The sequence below is a fragment of the Nycticebus coucang genome, chromosome 13 (genome assembly GCF_027406575.1).
Source record: "Nycticebus coucang isolate mNycCou1 chromosome 13, mNycCou1.pri, whole genome shotgun sequence".
In the NCBI taxonomy this organism is placed as follows: Eukaryota; Metazoa; Chordata; class Mammalia; order Primates; family Lorisidae; genus Nycticebus; species Nycticebus coucang.
In genome coordinates, this window is record NC_069792.1 from 6969644 (window position 1) to 6984796 (window position 15153).

Genomic DNA, 15153 nt, shown 5'->3' on the forward strand with positions numbered 1-15153 from the left:
TTAAAAAACAATTTAAGCCATTCACAGTAATTAAGAATATTGATAAGCCTGGTAGAATTTTGGGTATTGAGTTTTTCGAAAGTCCAGTGGACATTTTTAATCCTTTCGTCTCTGTGGAAGTTGGAATTTGTTCAAAAGTTTCTGAGTGAGTTTATTTTTGTGGTGGAGGATTGTGCTGGTCATTATGGTGGATAGGTCTGAGAATATCCTGGAGAGATGGTTTAGTTATGGCAAATTTCTTCAACATGTGAATGTCGTTAAAGTATTTAATTTCTCCATCATAAATGAAACTCAGTTTAGCTGGATACAGAATCCTGGGTTGAAAATTATTTTGTTTTAGGAGATTAAAAGTCAATGATCACCCTCTTCTAGTTTGAAAGGTTTCAGCAGAGAGATCTGCAGTCATTCTAATATTCTTCTCCTTATATGTTATGGTTTTCTTATGTCTGGCTGCTTGCAGAATTTTCTCCTTCATGTTAACTTTGGCGAAGTTAATTATAATGTGTCTAGGAGGTGTCTTATTTGGATTGAGTCATGCTGGGGTTCTGAAACAGTCTGATATCTGAATTTCAGAGTCTCTTGGCATGTCTGGGAAGTTATCATTGATTATTTCATGGAGTAGAGCATCTGGGCTTTTCAAAGCCACCTCGTCGCCTTCAGGAATTCCTATAAGGCGAATATTAGTTTTATTCACATTATCCCAGAGCTCTGTGAGAGAATGATCCATTTTTGATCTCCACTTCTCTTCATCTTTGAGCATTTGGGAGTATTCAAAAGTTTTGTCTTCAATGTCAGAAATCCTTTTTTCTGCCTGCTCCATTCTGTTACTGAGGGATTCTACTATATTTCTCAGATCTTTGAGGACTGCAAGTTCTTGTCTCAATGTGTTGAAATCTTTGCTGATTTTGTCTTTGAATTCATTGAATTCTTGAGACAACTTTTGAAATGCTCCTTGAATTTCTAATTCCAACTTTACCTCCATTCTATTAATCTTATTTGCTATTCAAATTCTGAATTTAATTTCTGACATCTCAGCCATTTGTTTATGAATGGGATCTTCTGGTGTATCCACCATGCCGTTCCTTGGGGAGTTGATCTACTCTGATTATTCATGTTGCCAGAGATTTTCTGCTGATTCCACCCCATGATTATTTTATACCATTGGCTGGATAAGCAGATTAGGTGAAGTTAGGTTGGGGGCCCCTGGAGTAGGGATTAACCAGCCCTTTGCTCAAGAGCTGTGACTGGTGTCTGTACCTTTTCCCCTAGAGCTTTGCAAAGGACCCATACAGTCCTACGGCCTGAGACACTGGGGACCTGCTTTGTGTGGTGGGGCTAACTGGCTCTGTCTTGTTTTCAGATGGTCTCTGTCCAATCCTAGTGAATCAGTAACTCTGGGTTGAAGTCTCAACTGTGGAGAAATACCAGCAACTACGTCACCCCCCAACACACACACACAGGCAACAACTGGAAAAGGAAAATCAAACCTTCCTACAACCACACATCCAGGGTATCACTCTGGATAGTCCTTGGGTGATTTGGTCAAGAGTGCCAAATCAATTGTCCCAGTCAGCACCCAGTCTCAAGTGGGAGAGTTCAAAAGGTCTCCAGCAATTAGAAATATCAAGAGTCTGCTGGCAACTCAAGTATGACTCACTCTGGTGCTCCATGTAGTGAGAAGGACCCACCCAGAAAATGAATTAGTCTGGAAAGGTTGATGCCTCCTTCCCCACCCTATACCTCTGTCACACCTAGTCACTGATAACCTTGCAGGACTGTGACCCAGTGCCTTCCAAGGCTCCAGGGGGTTGTGCTTGCCTGTGTCACAGGGAGATCTATGTCTGGGGACCTGGTCCCTTGGCCAGACCGCTGCACTCTGTCACCAGCCAGCAGGGGGAGCTGAAACCTGACAACCTTGGGTGCTTAAGGGAAGCTGGGGTGGTTTACTCAGTTCCAGCCCCACCCCAGATTGATGTTGCTGCCACTTATATTCTGGCGGAATTAGCAATTCTGTCCTCTCTAAATTCCCCTGTGGGCCAGGCTCTGTTTGAATTCACAGAACTGTGGCTCAGCCCCACCCTGTGCCACTGCCATTGTGCCAATTCTCACAGAGCTGGCATCTCTGTCTTGGCTGCACTCTGTGTTGGGGTGGCTGCAGTTAGAACTCATGCTCAGCTCTAAATTCTTGCCTCTCCCTGGGCTGGTACAGTTGCCCCTCTTGCTTTTATCTCAGCTATGTTCCCCTGGGGGCTGGGTGCTTCTTAGGGTCACTAAAGCAGCACTTCTGACTCAGCTCCACCCTGGAAGTAGGCCATCTCTGTGCGTGTGTATTCTAGTCTCCATCCCCACTGCGCCCCGCCCAGGCAGGTACCTCCTCAGACATACTCTTTACTCACAGGGCCTGCGTTTCCATCTCAGATCTGTTCTGCCAGTAGCTGCCACCAGTTCCCAAGAGAGGTAGGGAGTGTCTCTCCAAATTATCCCCAGGGGTGTGAGCCCTATTGTTCCCACCGCTGCCTCTGCTGCTATGTGCCATGGAGCACTGCTTCTCCCTCTCCCTCTTGGTCCACAGTCCTCTCTTTACCCCCATGTCACAGAATCGGCACAGACCTGCAACAGGCCACATCTCTCGAGAAAATGCCCCAGAATGTGGACTCCATGGGGACAGGCTTCCAGACCTTGGGGTGAGAGTGGATGGGAGTGCCAGGAGTTCAGAACTGCAGGTAGAGAATTTATACAGTTTTATGCCTGGTGGGAGAGTGCCACTAGTGTTAGTGGGTCCTCTCTTATTTGTTTATTTTTTAATCATTGCATTTTAAAATGTCATGTTTTCATTCCTGGCTCAGATCCTTGCCCTCATAACACACATGTTTAATGTTTGATCATTTATTTTAAATGTCCATAACTACGTAATGGGCACAGAGTCTCTGTAGCAGGTGATGAAAATGTCTGGGAACTATATAGGGGTGATGGTTACACAACATTGCAAATATTCTAAAGGTCACAAATTGTTTATTTTAAAATAGCTCATGGTTAAATTTATGTTATGTGAATTTCACTTTAATTTTCTAAAAACTCAATGAAAGGACAAAAAGTAAGAGAACTGCTGGATAAGTATGAGAGAATTTTTTGATAAAAATAGTATTATAAGCAAGAAGTTTGAGGATGCAAAGAAAAGTGAAAAAGTGAACATAGTAAATGAAATGATAGATCTGTTCCATGACGTTTCCCCTTGGGATAGACAGGGATGCAAAGGTGGGACTAACTCCATCATGATCCTTCCAAAATCTTCTCAGTTTAACTTTGGGTATCAGAGACCAAAAGGCTAAATAAAAATCATCACAGACTGTAACTTAACATTATAGACTTCAACAACAGACTGTTTAAAAATTTTAATAGTGATAAGTACAATTTCATCTACACCATTATCACATTCAGGACACTTGTTATCACCTCAGTCTGGAAATGAACCCTAGTGGCTTCCATGGCTAAAGTAAAATTTTCTTTCAGAATTTGATCAATGCTTCCTCTATTAAGTTGTCAAAGTAATTAAACAATAGTAAATATAATTTTTGCCTAACAGATGGGCTCAATTTTAAGATTGCTAATAACTGGTGTTGGTAATGCGTGGAGTACCACACTCTCATGTAGGAATATTAGTAATATAAATAAGATCAGCTTCTCTATGGGGCTTTTTGACAATACTTAATCCATTTTTTAATGTGCATACACTTTTACCCAGCAATTATATTTCTGCAAAGTTATACTAAGGAAATAACAGGAAAATAATAGAAGTCATATGTCCATATAGGTTCATCACAGTGTTATTTGAATTAGTGAAAAACTAAAAAGCATGTTTTCTCAATTCTTAATAGAGAATTTATTAAATAAATTATGGCACAGCCACACAATAGAATGTTGCTGTGCAGATCTAAATAAGAAGATCAATATTTATCAAAAAGAAAATGCCCATGATATGCTTTTTTAAAAGATTACAAAAATTATAATCACATGTGCATTTTACATGTGCGTAGAAAAATATGGAAAAGAACACATTAAAATGTTAATAAGGACACCAGCAAGATGGAAGAATAGGAAGCCTCAGGCCATTACTCTCCCATAGTAACACCAAGTTAATAACAATAAACAGACAGGAATACCTTGGTCAGACAAAGGATAAGATATACAATGTAAAATCAATAAAAATTCCAGTGAAAGGGATAGGAAAATTGGTGGCATTTTGTGCAAATGTCCAGCAATGAAAGGGCAGGCAAAGTGTCCAAAGTTCTAGCTAAACTGAGGGGTGTCTGAAGGTCCGCTGTCTAGCCTGACTTAGATAACTGATACGTACATAAGACCAGTAACTTTGTCTAGAAGCTGCTGAGACATGATAACCATGAATTAAGTTCCTCAGGCAGACACCAGGCTACTTAGAATGGTCAGGAATACCCTGCTTACAGAATTGTAGATAGCTAAAAGTACATACGAACGCAGAGAAGATAACCCCTCAGAAAAGGTTTGAAAGATCCTGGAATCCCTAGCAGTGTTGGTCAGTGAAGGTCTTCCTTCTGCATAAAGCCAATTTGTAAAAACTTACAGAAGTGGTTTCTTTCTTCAAATACCCAAGTCTCAAACAAAAAAGCACAAATCACACAAAGAAAAAGGAAAACGTGGCCTCAGTAGAGAAACAATAAAACTTCAAAAACCAACACTAAAAAAACCATAGATCTATGAGCTGTCTGACAAAGAAAGTAAACTACTATAATATAGATGCTCAATGAGCAAAAAATAGCATGATTAGACTAAAAAAAAATTGGGAAAACTATGCATGAACAAAATGAGAATATTAGTAACAAGTAGAAACAGTTAAAAAACAAACTATAATTTTGGAAATGAAAAATACAATAACTGAACTGAAAAATTTATCAGCACACCCAACAGATAGATTGGATAGAAGAGTTACTGAACTTGAACACAGATCATTTGTGTGGATGTATATTTAGGTGTTTAAGGGAAGAGTCGTATTTTGATGTGTTTATATTGTTAATATATGATTTAATAAGTTTAAAATTAATATTTGACTGTTACTTATAAATAGGTTAAGAATTGAATTTAAAAAATGACTGTAGGTGATGGGTGAAAGGGAGCAGAGACAGGATAGAAGTGGATCAGAGAAACTCAATGTCTGGTGTAAACTGTATTGTTGAAGAATTGGCCCTTTTAAGACTTTAAAAGTTATTTTGTTAAAATTTTATTGTTTTTTCCAGAGAGACGCCACTGTGAGGTCACTGAGCAGACAAGGCTGTCCTAGGCAGGCAGGACTGCCCTTTCACAGAGAGCAAGTGCTTTGGGGGAGTTAAAAAATACAAAATGTTTAAACCTCATTAAAGAGAACAAAAGTTACTCTGGTCTAGATAAGGAAAAAATATCTCCTTTCTTCTGTCACCTTGGTATGGTCAGAAGCGTCAGTCCGTCTGAGCACAGGCTTCTTGATTGTTAGTTATCAGCCCTGTGATTGGTGTGTGTGGCCTAATTGGGGTCTGCTTTGACATCCTGCTCCTGGACTGTGTTTTCTGTCCCATATTCTATTTGTGTTAAGATCATAGTATCTTAGAATAATAATTGTAAAAGATAAATCAGTCTAACGTAGTTAGTTTAAAAAAATAGTTTAATTAGAAAATATAAACACAACAAGAACCATGACATAATTTGTTAGCTTTCCTTCCTTAAACTGATAATTAAAACAATGGTGTATAAAATAAAAACAGAGCTAGCATAGAACAAGGGGCTGTCCATTGGTCCTCACAGGGAAAGCGGAGAGACTCCCAACCCAACTGTTCCTTAGAAAACTTTTTCTTATGTCTTGTCTTTTCATTTTTTCCCCTCATCCTCTCATCTCCACTCGCCACTAAAAAAAAAAAAAACACACAATATAATTTAAGACAAGTCCCCAACAATTTGAAATGTAGTTAGAGGACCAGAAAAATAAAGAATGAAGAAAAGTAGAGAAAGCCTGAGGGACTTAGAGAACACCACCAAGCAGACCATGTGGACAGTGTGGTACTTCTTAGACAGCATAGGAATCCAAGAAGGATGAGAGAGAGAGAGAGACAGATAAAGGGGCAGTGAAGAAATAATAGCCCAAACTTCCCAAATCTGAGGCAAGAAATACATGTAAAAATTTAAGAAGCTCGAGGCGGTTCCTGTGGCTCAAAGGAGTAGGGCGCCGGCCCCATATACTGGAGGTGGTGGGTTCAAACCCAGCCTCAGCTAAAAACTGCAAAAAAAATAATAATAATAAATAAATAATTTAAGAAGCTCAAAGAACTCCAACCCAGCTAAATCAGAAAGACCCACATCAAGACACAGTATCACCAAGCAATCAAAGCTTAAAGATAAACAAAGGATATTATCTATCCTAAAATAGAATAAAAATGGAATCTCAAGGAACTCCAAATACCTAAAAAAATGTTTTAAAAGAAAAATAAAATTGGAGGCTCACACTTTCTTATTTCAAAAAGCTTTACAAAACTTTAGTTAAAAACCCATGTTGTGTGTACAAAGAAAAATAAACCATTGCAACAGAATAGATAGCCCTGGAATGAACCCTCATGTAAGTGTTAGAGTCCAGAAATAAACGCTTCCGCAATGGTGCCAAGGCTACTTAGTGGGGGAAGCATAGAGTCTTCAATAAATCAAATTTGGAAAACCTGATGTCCACATGCCAAAGGATAAAATTAAATCCTTACCTTACACCATACACAAAAATTAACTCAAAATGAATTGAAGAACTAAATGCAGGACCTACAAGTATAAAACACCTGGAGCTTCATGACACTGGACTTTGCAGCGAGTTCTTGTATATGTCTCAAAAAAAAGCACAGGCAACAAAAGCAAAAATAAACAAAGGGAAATTGATGCTTAAAAACTTCTGGCATAAAGGACACAGTCAAGGGTGGAGAGACACCTATGGAATGAGAGAAAATTTTTGCAAATCTCCTAACACTCTGGGAGATGAAGCGGGTGGATTGCCTTAGTCAGGAGTTGGAGACCAGCCTGAACAAGAGGGAGATCTCTGTCTCTAAAAACAGCTAAGCGTTGTGGTGGCCGCCATAGTCCCAGCTACTCTGGAGGCTGAGGCAAGACACTTGCTTAAGCCCAAGAGTTGGAGGTTGCTGTGAGCTATGATGCCACAGCACTCAACCAAAGGTGACAAAGTGAGACTCTGTCTCAAAAAAAAAGGAAATATTTGCAAATCATTTTGATAAGAATATATAATGAACTCCCAAAATTCAATAAGAAAAAAATTGAATAACTTAATACCATGGTTGACTAAATTTAAGGCCAATTATTCATTTTCAGTCTTAAACCACGAAATGCAACTGTTTAGTATCTATTCATTTCCAGAAGTTATTTCATACAAATTTCACAAAATCTATTTAACAGTATCCTGGAACACTGTATCCTATAAAAGATACCTCTTTGTTGCATTTCTTGATGGCAGCACTAATCAATAAAAATGAACAATTCTTGTATTCAATTTACAAAAGACTTCAATACATTTTATAGAAAGGATCTTTTTGTTATGTTTACATTCTAAATTTCATGTAGTCCTGAACATTGATCTTTAGGAGAATCAAGTTCTCTAATGACTTATCAATAGAGAAAAGCATTTTTGAATTGATTTTAATTTCATAGCTTGTAGGACTTGTTGCTTAAGATTTGCATTATCTGCACTTTTATGAATCAATTGAATTGCTTTTTATAGGAACTCAGTCAAAATATTCTTATTACAAGATAATGTTTCAATTGTACCATATACTTTATTCATTTATTTCACAACTATTTGTAACTTGGCAAGTATTTTGGAAGGAACCAAAGGCACATTTGGTCAGTGATTCAAACCATTGATGATGAGTAATATTAGCCATATAGACTGGATCCAGTGTGTATGCCAGGCACTGTGCTGGGCATTATGTGACCATCCCATCTGGTGGTGAGTATTATCATCATCGCCAATGTACAGAGAGGGAAACTGAGGCATAAACAGGCGATGTAAGTTGCTGAGGCTGTCGCAGCTAGGAAATGGAAGAGGCAAGATTCAAGCCCCGTTTGGCTACTCCTAGGACCCAAACTCTGGCGTAGCATGTGTTCGGGAATCACAAATGTGATAAGTGAGTAGAAAGGAACTTTCAGGCACCCATCCTTTCAGGGAGATGAAGAAAGCCCTCATGGATGTGACATTTTAGCTGAACAGGAATAGGTCAAAGAAACCTGGAAAGATTGGTGGCGTAGTGCAGCTAAGCACGGGGTGAGTAGGTGCCACGTGGTGAAAAACTAAAATTCTAAAAATTGTAGGGCAATCACCTACTGGTGGGAGGAGGGGAACGAGGCTAGCAAGGCACAGGCTTAACTTTGTGACTAGCACTGGGCTTCCTCCCAAATGCAAAGGCATACAATCCCACCACCTAAACACGGCTTTCTTATATTCTATTTTCTTGCATATTTTTGTTTTGCAGATTTTGTGGAATATTTCAATTTTTTAAATTATAAGTTAAATATGAGTACAACAATTTTTTTCATTTTTAATATATTAAATTAAATAGCGTCATGACTTGGGTTACTGATGAAAATGTCCTTGAATGATGAAAATGGCCTCGAAGGAATACTAATTCTGTTTCTTGGTTAGGGTCCTTCACTGTGAAGTTGTGCTTTACAGAAGTCTTTGGATAGGAATAAGATCCCAGTATTTTCTGCTACTTGGGAGGCAAAGATATTTTCATAAGTGGACACCATGCTTTATAATCTACCTTTTGACAAGGGGCCAGCAGGTAGGGCCCTGGCTCCCGGCTCCTGTAGGGACACTCACACCAACGGTCTGTCCGCCTTTGCAACGCAGAATTTGCACTCCCACTTCCATGAGGCCGTTCCTTAAAGGGATTGGCTTCTCGTGGAGACATGTATCAACAAAATTAAAAATATAATACAGGGCAGACACAGTGGCTCACAATCCTATCACTCTGGGTGGCAAAGTGGGTGGATTGCTTGAGCTCAGGAGTTCAAGACTAGCCTGAGCAAGAGTGAAACCCTGTTATCTACTAAAAATAGAAAAACTAGCTGGGCGTTGCAGCAGATGCCTGTAGTCCCAGCTACATGGGGGGCTGAGGCAAGAAGATTATTTGAGCCCAGGAGTTTAAGGTTGCTATGAGCTATGACGACACCATGGCATAGCACTCTACCCAGGCTGACAGAATGAGACTCTCTCTCAAAAAAAAAAAGAAAAAGTATGTATATTACATACATGATACCGGGTGTCCATAAAATTTATGTGCAATTTTAAATTGCACACTATTTTTAATTGTACACGAACTTTATGGACTATAAACAGATACAGAAGCAACCTTTTGCATGAATAAAAAAAAATCAGCACACAGGTAACATTTGTAGCCACATCACTGGCCTTTGCAATTCCCCAGATAACTTGGTGGGGAAAATGGTGGTTCTTCAATCCACTAAAGCAGCCACTGTACATAATTTTCAGGTTTTTTCTTTTTTTGTCTTGTTTTGTATATTGCTAAGGCTTTTTCTTTACTTGTGAAAAAGCTTTTTCTGATCTCTTAAAATATTAGCCTGCTGGGTGGAAAGCCGCACAGAAGCCATGATGCCCTCCATGTGGTAACATTGTTCCTCTGTCAGCCGACTGCACCGGAGCTGACACGCACTGAGAAACAATCATGCCAGGTGGCAGTTTGGGCTGTGCTGATTAGAAACTTAAACAATGACTCAACAAGCAACTATTTAACAGAATTTGAAAACCTCCATTTATAATCTAGGACTAGCTTGGTTGGTGACAGAAAACCCTAAACAACAAGGGCTTCAAAATAGAAGCTGCTGGGTGCAGTGGCTCATGCCTGTAATCTCAGCCCTCTGGGAGGCTGTGCAGGTGGCTCTCTTGAGCTCAGGAGTTTGAGACCAGCCAGAGCAAGAGCGGGACCCATCTCTACTAAAAATACGAAAATTAGCCGGTGTTATGGGGATGCCTGTAGACCCAGGTACTTGGGAGGCTGAGGCAGGAGGATCTCTTGAACCCAAGAGTTCGAGGTTACTGTGAGCTATGAGGATGCCATGGCACCCTACTCAGGACGATAGAGTGAGACTCTGTCTCAAAAAAAAAAAAAAGAGTAAAGTTTCTGTTTCTTTCCCTTCAAAGAAGTCCAGGCCCTAGACCGTCCAGTCATGCTGCCCGCTGTCCCCAGAGTTGGACCACTGTGCATGCTGTGGCTCAAGGGTCAGCCCATATTATAGTCCAGACTTCAGGATGGAGTGGACAGAGGCTGTGCTCCTGACTTAGAAGACTTTCTAGAATTTTCCACATGGTAATTTAGCTGAGTGTGGCCAACACCTACTCATATAGCCACATCTAACTGCTGAGGGGAACAGGCGAAGGGTTCACAAGAAGGAGAGGAGGTCAGTCCAGGGACTGGGACATCTTTCTTAGCAGAGAGAAGAGAGAGAAAGAGCTGGGTGGAGTCTGACCAGGAGTCAGCTCACTTTCACACGTTTTCAAGGGTCTTTTATCATCCCTTATCAGTAGGGCTGAATGTAGGAGGAGGGCTCCCAGAGGCAGTCGTCCCTTCTGCAGAGGAACTAATTTTGCACTGGGACAAATCTAGAAGTTACTCCTTAATTGGCTACAAGCCAGGGCCAAAGTGAAAGTTACTGTTCTGTAGTTTCCCAGCAACAATGGTCTTGAACCTTTCCAAAGGATAGGGAGGGGTTTGCTGTGATCATACAGTTTGATTTCTGACCTGTTTTTCGTCCTCGTTTCCCAAAATGGCTGTATTCTTGCCAGGGTCATGAGGATTTCTTTCCCACAACTGCAAGAGAAGCTGATGGCAATGTGTCCAGCTAAAACTGAGAGGTACCTGTCCCTGAGGAAGAAGAAAGGACATTAGGATGGCACCGTTTGCCACAGACATCTTGATGGAAGGTTGTGAGAAGCCTCATCGCATGACCATGGACTTGCTGCCTGAAGCGAGTTCCCACGGCAAATACTCAGACTAAAGAAGCTGGGGTCTGACATTTGGAAACACTGAGGGAGGCAATCTCCAGAAATGGGAGATGTTACCTGTTCTGGGGAAGAGTGACAGACTAAGATGCAAGACCCCCTACAACTCTCACCTGAGCTAAATTGAATCAGGAGGGAAGGGAAGCCTCATTCTTAATTTAGAAAGGGAAAATTCAGGTCCCGGAAAGGAGGCACTGACCTGGTAGCTGGGAAATGCACAGCAGGCGCCTGCACCAAGCTGGACCACTCTCAACAACCCAGATGTGCACACGCCGCATTGGGTGATTAAGATCCCGGCCTCCAGTCCCAAGAGACAGCTTTAATTTTATGACAGAAATAAGTGGAAAAATAGAAGTCTCTAGGTCAGGGATTTTATTTTTAGTTAGAACCATATTTTCCCATTTAAATCCAATTTAATAGATTCCTAGGCCAGACCTGGCGGCTCAGGCCTATAATCCTAGCACTTTCAGAGGCCAAAGCAGGAGGATTGCTGGAGACCAGGAATGTCAGATCAACCTGGGTAACCAGCCCCCTCTCTACAAAGAAAAAACTTGCAAAGCGTGGTGTTGGGCACCTGTAGTCCCAGCTACTCAGGAGGCTGAGGCAAAAGGATCATTTGAGCCCAAGAGTCTGAGGCTGCAGTGAGCTATAATCATGCCACTGCACTCAGCAGTGAGAACTTGTCTCAAAAAAAAAATAGATTTCTAAAATACAAAAATAAAGCATGTCAAGGCCAGGTGCAGTGGCACACACCTGTAATCCCAGCACTCGGGGAGGCCGAGGCAGGTGGATTGCCTGAGCTCATAGGTTTGAGACCAGCCTGAGCAAGAGTGAGACCCTGACTCTAAAAATAGCCGGGGGTTATGGTGGATGCCTGTAGTCCTGGTTACCTGGGAGGCACAGGCAAGAGAATCCCATGAACCCAGGAGTTTGAGGTTGCTATGAGCTGTGACGCTATGGCACTCTACCAAGGGCGACAAAGTGAGACTCTTGTCCCAAAAAATAAAAATAAAAAGCATGTCCATCACAAAATCTCAAAACTGCAGATGCTGGAGTGGGTGTGGAGAGAAGGGAACACTTTTACACTGCTGGTGGGACTGCAAACTAGTACAACTTTTCTGGAAGGAAGTATGGAGAAACCTCAAAGCACTCAACCTAGACCTCCCATTCGATCCTGCAATCCCATTACTGGGCATCTACCCAGAAGGAAAAAAATCCTTTTATCATAAGGACACTTGTACTAGACTGTTTATGGCAGCTCAATTTACCATTGCCAAAATGTGGAAACAGCCTAAATGCCCACCAACCGAGGAATGGATTAACAAGCTGTGGTATATGTATACCATGGAATACTATTCAGCTATTAAAAAAAATGGAGACTTTACGTCCTTCGTATTAACCTGGATGGAAGTGGAAGACATTATTCTTAGTAAAGCATCACAAAAATGGAGAAGCATGAATCCTATGTACTCAATCTTGATATGAGGACAATTAATGACAATTAAGTTTATGGGGGGGGAAGCAGAAAGAGGGATGGAGGGAGGAGGGTGGGGCCTTAGTGTGTGTCACACTTTATGGGGGCAAGACATGATTGCAAGAGGGACTTTACCTAACAATTGCAATCAGTGTAACTGGCTTATTGTACCCTCAATGAATCCCCAACAATAAAAAAAATAAAAATAAAAAAAAAAAAGCATGTCGTTTGTTATAACTTCATCCAAATGTATCTGAAGAGGAAAATAGATAATGCCCTGCACCTCCCCCTGTGAGTACCTGGGTGCAGTCCACTCCTTCCCCTCTCTCCTCACAGTTGCACAAGTGTGTTCAAATGGAGGTGCATGGAGATGGGATTACTGTCCCCTGGGGCGGTGGGGGGGCTAGCATGTGTTTTGTTTTGCAAAAATAGCATGCGATTATAATAGTATCTTGAAACTTGCTTAAAAAAATACCTTGAGCATCCCTCCAATGGATTCAGACCTGCCCTGCCATATCCTTTCAAATAAATGCTTAATATTGGGCGGCGCCTGTGGCTCAGTGAGTAGGGCGCCGGCCCCATATGCCGAAGGTGGCGGGTTCAAACCCAGCCCTGGCCAAACTGCAACAAAAAATAGCCAGGCATTGTGGCGGGCGCCTGTAGTCCCAGCTGCTGGGGAAGCTGAGGCAAAAGAATCGCGTAAGCCCAAGAGTTAGAGGTTGCTGTGAGCTGTGTGAGGCCACGGCACTCTACCCAAGGGCGGTACAGTGAGCCTCTGTCTCTACAAAAAAAAAAACAACAAAAAACAACAACAACAAAAAAAAAATGCTTAATATTCCATAACATATATGCCCCTTAATGTGTTCGACCATGTTTTACCAGTGGTCATTCAGAACCTCATTAACAGTCACTTGTGTTAGGACATCTGCTTTACATGAAAGAGGCCCACAGATAAGCTCCAGGTACTAATTCAGTATGCCAGATCTGAGAGCCACCAACATTCTTCATGTTTGGGGAGTATTAAGAGGCTCCAGTAACCCACTGAGGATCTGAGAAGAGAAAAATACCATCAAATGATGTGCAAGTATTGGTTGTATGATGATGCAGAACCATTTTAAAATGCTGAACTATGAGAACTTCACCAAAATGCCACGGAGGAGAACATGCTCCCAAGGTAAATAGCTCTCTTTTCATGGAAGTTAATGAAAATGACAACTCTGTGGTTTTAGTCTGCATAGGAATCTTTTGTGTTGGGCGGCACCTATGGCTCAAAGGAGTAGGGCGCTGGCCCAACGTACCGGAGGTGGTGGGTTCAAATCCAACCCCAGCCAAAAACAGCAAAAAAAAAAAGAGAGAGAGAAAGAAATCTTTAGTGTTGTTAGTGAAGAAGAGAAAAATCACCTACAAGCAATACCTCCAGAATAGAGATTAACAGAAACATTTGAACATGACTAGTCAGATCTATAGATAACCAGCTAGCCATCATGGCACAGGGCTCCTCCTCATGGGTGACCTGCAGCCGTGTGCTGCAGACGTGGCGCTCCCCAACTGACTCTAACTCATAACTAGCTCCCTCCAGTTCAGCGGATGCCACATGAACCAGCAGCCCCTTTCCAAGTCCTGAGCAGTCTTCTCTAGTAGCCTGACCCTTCCGGGAAGGCTTCGTGTTAAACACTGTAAATAAGCGAGGACCTCAAGGTGTGAATAACAGCCAGCACCTGCTGGTCACTCATCACCGGCCAGCTGCTGTTTCAATGCACTTTACTCGGCTTCCTTTGTGAACACCTCACAACATCTCTATAAAGTAGCTGCAAAGCATCTATTATGTGCCCAAGGATTGTTACATGCCCTGAAGACACGAAGGTAGTGTAGAGATAGAGGCAATGGCCCTAAAGAGGTTTTTGAGTTTTTTTATTAAATCATAACTTTGTACAATAATGCATTTATGGGGTGCAATGTGCTGGTTTTATATACAATTTGAAATACTTATAACAAACTGGTTAACATTGCCTTCACCACACTTTCTTAATTATTGTGTTAAGACGTTTATACTCTACACTTAGTAGATTTGACATGTACCCTTGTAAAAATGCACCATGGATGTGATCCGACCAATTACCCTCCCTCTATGCATCCATCCTCCCCCCTTCCCTACCCCTCCTCAGGGATCTAAAAATAGACTGCTGTTCAATCCTGCAATTCCTCTACCAGGTATATATTCAGAAGACCAAAAATCACTTTATAACAAAGATATTTGCACCATAATGTTTCTTGCAGCCCAATTCATAATTTCTAAGTCATGGAAGAAGCCCAAGTGCCCAGCGACCCATGAACGGGTTAATAAATTGTGGTATATGTATACCGTGGAATATTATGCAGCCTTAAAAATGATGGAGACTTACCTCTTTTATGTTTACATGAATGGAGTTGTAATATATTATTCTTAGTAAAGTATCCCAAGAATGGAAGAAAAAGTATCCAATGTACTCCGCTCTACTATAAAGCCAATATATAATTACCCACACTTCCATGTGAAAGCTATAACTTAAAGAGGTTTATGTTCTTCTCAGGAACACAAGATCAAAAGAAAACACAGAGCAGGACAAGCTGA